Consider the following 6745-nt stretch of genomic DNA (forward strand, 5'->3'; position numbering starts at 1 on the left):
AAAAAAAAAAAAAAAAAAAAAAAAAAAAAAAAAAAAAAAGAAGTTGGCCGGGCCTGGCAGGATGGGGAATCCGGAGTTACTGCTTAATGGACACAGAGTTTCTGTTTGGATGATGGAAAAGTTCTGGAGAGAGATTGTAGTGATAGTTGCACAATGCTGTAAATGTACTTAATGCCACTGAATTGTACGCTGAAAAACGGTTATGATAATACATTTTGTTATATTTTACCACATATGTGTATGGTATATGTATATTTGTATATATTATATATTTTACATATACATTTATGTAAAATTATGCATACACATATATGTCTATGTAAAATTATATGTATATGTAATTTATGTATACATATATACGTAAAAAATATAAATGTACTATCATGATGTAATACTTCTTTGAGTAAAAGCCCAGGTGAGAGCAATCAGCTGACATGGCCCCTACACATGGAAATTCTTTGCTTGAATTTTTGTTTGTTTGTTTCTCTTTTTCATTTTTATTTATTTATTTTTGAGATGGAGTCTCACTCTGTCACCCGGGCTGGAGTGCAGTGGCATGACCTTGGCTCGATGCAACCTCCACCTCCCAGGTTCAAGTAATTCTTGTGCCTCAGCCTCCCAACTAGCTAGGATTACAGGCAGTCACCACCACACTCAGCTAATTTTTGTATTTGTAGTAGAGATGGGGTTTCACCGTGTTGGCCAGGCTGGTCTCAAACTCCTGACCGCAGGTGATCTGCCTGCCTTGGCCTCCCAAAGTGCTGGGATTACAGGTGTGAGCCACCGCACCCAGCCTTTTTGCTTTTAATTTTTTTTTTTTTTGAGACAGGGTCTTGCTGTGTTGCCCAGCCTGAGTGCAGTGGCATGATCATGACTCACTGCAGCCTTGACCTCCCAGGCTCAGGTGATCCTCCCACACCAGCCTCCCTAATAATTGGGACTACAGGCAAACAGCACCACACCCAGCCAAATTTTTTAAGTTATTTGTAGAGATGAGGGTTTCCCTATGTTTCTCAGGCTGGTCTCGAACTCCTGGGCTCAAACGATCCTCCCGTCTTGGCCTCCCAGAGTGCTGGGATTACAGGCATGAACCACCACACCTGGCTCTATGAATGTTAATCAATCTTTGCCAGGCGTGGTGGCTCATGCCTGTAATCCAAGCACTTTGGGAGGTGGAGGTGGGTGGATCTCTTGAGGTCAGGAGTTCCAGACCAGCCTGGCCAACATGGAGAAACTCCATCTCTACTAAAATACAAAAATTAGCTGGGCATGATGGCAGTTGCCTGTAATCCCAGCTACCTGGGAGGCTGAGGCAGGAGAATCGTTGAACCCAGGAGGCAGAGGTTGCATTGAGCCAGGACAGCGCCACTCCACTCCAGCCTGAGCTGTTAACAGAGCAAGACTCTGTCTCAAAATAATCAAATAAATAAATAAATCTTAATTTATTTTTCTTTCCATTTAGGGGTGCCAGGGCCCAGCTTTTGGGTTGTTACAGCTCCTTATTCAGAAGGAAGAGTAGTTACGCCCTTTTACTCTCTGCTCCAGCTGGTGTTAAGTAGCTGGGGGTTTGTGGTAGCATATTCAGAGATGTGGCCCTAAAAGGGACTCTTTACCTTTGAAGATTAAACTCTGATTTTTTTTTTCTTGCCCAAATTCCTATCTAAGGGGTTTGGGGAGTCATGCCCTACAAATCATAAATTCTCATTAGATGGATTTTATTTAACCCTGTATGTCGTGACTTACTTTTCAATCTGACTCTGGCCTAACATCACAAGACAAGGAAGAAATTCAAAATATTTTACCCCCAAACATGTTTCTTTGCCATATTTTGAAATGGCCCCACAAAGCTGTTCTTTGTAGGGGAAAATTTACATCTGTAAAGAATCTCTATTAAAATAGCTAGATCTTTTTCTTCCAGACACTCCCAATCCTAAAGAGATTAACTAAGATCTGAATAGGAAACATTTGTCATCTGTTGTCTCTAAGGGCAGACACTATAAGACTTCAAAACAACTTTGGTCACCACAATTTTTATCTTAACCTGAACAATCCCTTTCTATGAATCCCAGATTTTTAGACAAACCCAACCAATTGTCAACCAGAAAATGTTTCAATTCACCTATAACCTGGAAGCCCCACCACCGCTGGCTTTTCATTGTCCCACCTTTCTGGACCAAACCAACTGTTTCTTCAATGTATTTGATGGATGTCTCATGCCTCTCTAAAATGTATAAAACCAAGCTGGGCCCTGACCGCTTTGGACACATGTTCTCAGGACCTCCTGAGGGCTGTGTCACGGGCCATGGTCACTCATATTTGACTCAGAATAAATCTCTTCAAATATTTTATAGAGTTTGACTCTTCTCATCCACACCTTCGATATTAAATCTGTGCACTACTTACAAAGAGAGAGGGAGAAGGAGAGGAAGGGAATGAGAGAGAGAGAGATAGAAATTGAAGAAATTAAAAGGATTGTAGACCCAAGTGACTATTTGCTTCCAGCAGCCAAGATGACCAGATAGGACCATCCCATAGCTTCAGACTGACCATTATCCCCATGGTAGGCCTGTTCCTGGAAATGACTGGATGAGGGGATGTGCTCTCGGTCTGACAGATAAGAAGAAGTAACCTTTGACTTTTAGTCCTTCCTCCTGTGTCTTCAGTACACAGTTGCCACTTTTCCTCTTTGAAGATGCTCTTAGCTGGACTAGTAGAACCAGAAGCTGCACCTGTCTTGTGGTCTACTTTTATGACTAAAAATGTGTATAGATAAAATCCGTGGTTCCACATGAGTGCAATGGCAATCTACCGTTAGAATGAAAAACATTAAGTTGTTTGTACTCTGTCTTGCCCACTGGGTTGTGGAGCCAGGAAAACGTTACTGATTCTTCAATTTCTTCCCCATCCCCTATCCAGAACCTAGCCACATACTTTATATACTTTAGGTGTTTCATAAATATTTTTAACTGCTCACATGGCTTGTGTGGTATGATTTGAGTGCCATCCTGCAAAACAGGAAGACATTAAACTAAGATCCCATGCTTGGAAACAGTTAATACGTCCAAAAGTTCAAAGCCTTCATCTAACATTTATAGTGTTGTCTGTAATCTCAACCTAATTTTCAGTCTCTTCTTTCAAGCCTGCCTCAAATACCGTAAAATCCACAATAGCCACCAATTGTTCTGGGAACATTCTCCATTTTCCTACCCTTGTACCCCAAGTCATGGACCACATCTTATATTCTTCACATGTACTTCCTGGTGTTGACCCTATACTTCAGTGTTTTGTGCCTGACACTTCCTTTGTTTTTGGGGTAGCCTTGTAGCCCAGTTTAGACAACTCCAAGTCATTTTCACATGGAATGTTTGATATGGAAAGGCTAAAAGATTTAGATAAAATCTTAGGTGGCTGGTATGAATTTTATTCCATAACTCTGGTATCAAAAAAAGTGACATTACCTTATTTTTCTAAAATCTCTTCTAACTCAAATTAAATTGACCTGGTATTTCCTACTTGAGTAAATGACAAGCAATGGAGTCTGTCATGGGTTGGAGAGCCTTACTCTTGCCTCCCTAGAGCTTCTTGAGAGCCCAGGTGCTTATGGAACATCCAGGGAAAGATTTCTGGTCTTTGTTCCATCATTATCACTGCAGAAGTTCCCATTTTCAAAGCCTGTGTTAATTAGGAAGTTCTATCAATCTATGCCCAGTGTAGGTACAGGGATCCTTTGCCAAACCCCTAGAGGTTTAATGGCTCAGCATCGAAATGCTACCCTTTCAGAGAGTCTCTTCCTCATTCAAACACCTTCTTTAATCTTCCCAGCAAAACAAACAAACCAAAAATCCCTCTCCCTTATCTCCTACCTGAAAAGGTACCTCCCAATCAGGCAACTCCTGCCTCTCTGCATACCATATCCTAGAGACAAAAAAACTAAAGACAAAAATCTTTAACTCTACCCTTTGGGACTCCCAGCCCTGCTGGCTGTCTTTTGGGAGGGGGTAGAAAAGAGGTCTCATTGATTCAGATTTTTCCACAAAGCAATAAGAACAAAACAAATCAATTTCTTAATTATCAGCAGCCACAAAATGCAAATGAACTTCTCAATAAATTATCCTGCCACAGTGGTTCAAAAATTCTAATGCACTGGTACAATGAATACCAACGGATACTGGTCTGTGACCTAAACAGAGGTTGCATCCCTCTATAAAGTTTATAGATCCAGCTTCTCTTGCATCAATTCACTTCACCAACCATTAAACTCATTCGGCTTAATGTGATACTCTGATTTTATGCTCACCAAGCCATCTACTTAAAAGTGGATTTTCTATGCCAATTTGCCTATAGAAAGAGAAGGAATTTATGAGTGAGAACATGCGGTGTTTGGTTTTCTGTTCTTGTGTTAGTTTGCAGAGAATGATGGTTTCCAGCTTCATCCATGTCCCTGCAAAGGACATTAACTCATTCTTTTTTATGACTGCATAGTATTCCGTGGTGCTTATGTGCCACATTTTCTTTATCCAGTCTATCTTTGATGGGCATTTGGGTTGGTTCCAAGTCTTTGCTATTGTGAATAGTGCTGCAATAAACATTCATGTGCAAAGTGGGAGTTGAACAATGAGAACACATGGACACACGGAGGGGAATATCACACACCAGGGCCTGTCGAGGGGTGGGGGGCAAGGGGAGGGAGAGCACTAGGACAAATACCTAATGCACGTGGGGCTTAAAACCTAGATGACAGGCCAGGCATGGTGGCTCATGCCTGTAATCCCAGCACTTTGGGAGGCCAAGGTGGGTGGATCACGAGGTCAGGAGTTCAGGACCAGCCTGGCCAAGATGGTGAAACCCCGTCTCTACTAAAAATACAAAAATTAGTTGGGTGTGGTGGCATGTGCCTGTAATCCTGGCTACTTGGGAGGCTGAGGCAGAGAACTGCTTGAACTCAGAGGGTGGAGGTTGCAGTGAATCGAGATTGCGCCACTGCACTCTAGCCTGGGTGACAGAGTAAGACTGTCTCAAAAAAAAAAAACAAAAAACCTAGATAAGCGGTTGATGGCTGCAGCAAACCACCATGGTACACATATACCAATGTATCAAACCTGCACGTTCTGCACATGTATCACAGAACTTACAGTATAATTAATAAAACGATTTCTCTCATTAACATGTTTGCAAAGACCCTAAATAAAATATTAGTAAAGCAGCCGGGGGTGGCGGCGGGCATCTGTAATCTCAGTTACTCAGGAGGCTGAGGCAGGAGCATCGCTTGAACCCAGGAGGCAGAAGTTGCAGTGAGGTGAGATCATGCCATTGTGCTCCAGCCTGGGCAACAAGAGTGAAACTCCAACTGAAAAAAAAAAAAAAAAGGAGAGAGAAGACATTTACCAACCAGCATGGACATTCCCACCGACTCCACTCCCCTAATGTTATATTTTTATAGTAAGTAATTATCATTCTTACTTATGTATTAATGTCTAGTGAGTTTGGTCCGATTACATCAGACCTGTAATAAGTGGAATAATGGTCCCCCAAAGATGTCCACATTTTAATCCCAGGAGCCTATAATTATGTTACATGGTAAGGGGGAATTAAAACCACAGATAGAATTAAGATTGCTGGGCTGGGCACAGTGGTTCAGGCCTGTAATCCCAGCACTTTGGGAGGCCGAGGTGGGTGAATCACTTGAGGCCAGGAATTCAAGACCAACCTGGGCAATATGGCGAAACCCTGTCTCTACCAAAAATACAAAAATCAGCCAGTCTCATAATGCGGTCTTAAAAATAAATAAACAAAAATTTAAAACAAAATATTTTTAAATTTTTTTTAAAAAAATTAAGGTTGCTAGTGAATCAGCTGGCTTTAAAATGAAGAGATTATCCTGGGTTATCCATATGAGCTCAATGTCATCACAAGGATCCTTGTAGTAAAAGAGAGTCAGAGTCAGAGTGATTCACTGTGACAAAATTTTGACCAGCCATTGCTGCCTTTGAAAAAAATGGAAGGAGGCCATCCATGAGGCAAAGAATATGGGCAGCCTCTATAAAGTGGAAGAGACTGGGAAACGGATCCTCCCAGAGCTTTCCAAAAGGAACACAGCCCCACAGACACCTTGATTTTAGCCCTGTTAGGCTCATTTCAAACTTCTGGCCTCCAGAGCTATATGATAATACATTTCTATTGGTTTTGTTTGTTGGTTGGTTTGTTTGATTTTTTGAGGTAGAGTCTCACTCTGTCACTCAGGCTGGAGTGCAGTGGTACAATCTCAGCTCACTGCAACCTCCACCTCCTTGGGTTCAACCAATTCTCCTGCCTGAGCCTCCCAAGTGGCTGGGATTACAGGCACATGCCATGATGCCTGGCTACTTTTTGTATTTTTAGTAGAGACAGGGTTTTACCATGTTGGCTGGGCTGGTCTCAAACTCCTGACCTCAAGTGATCCACCTGCCTCAGCCTTCCAAAGTGCTGGTTTACAGGCGTGAGTCACCATCCCCGGCCATTTCTATTGTTTTAAGCACTAAATTTATAGTTCCTTGTGACAGCAGCAATAAGAAACTCATGGGACCCTGAGAGCCTGAATTATTTTGGCTGCACTGACGAAATACAGTTTCTGGATTTCATATACCTGCCAAGTGGTTTCCTGGACTCACCTGAAGTATCTCAATTTTTTTTCTTTCTCTAATTAATTATCCAAGTGCTTTGAACATAATATAGGCTCTTAAAAATATCTGTTGAATCAATGAATTTT

Source organism: Theropithecus gelada, chromosome 17 (genome assembly GCF_003255815.1).
Source record: "Theropithecus gelada isolate Dixy chromosome 17, Tgel_1.0, whole genome shotgun sequence".
NCBI lineage: Eukaryota > Metazoa > Chordata > Mammalia > Primates > Cercopithecidae > Theropithecus > Theropithecus gelada.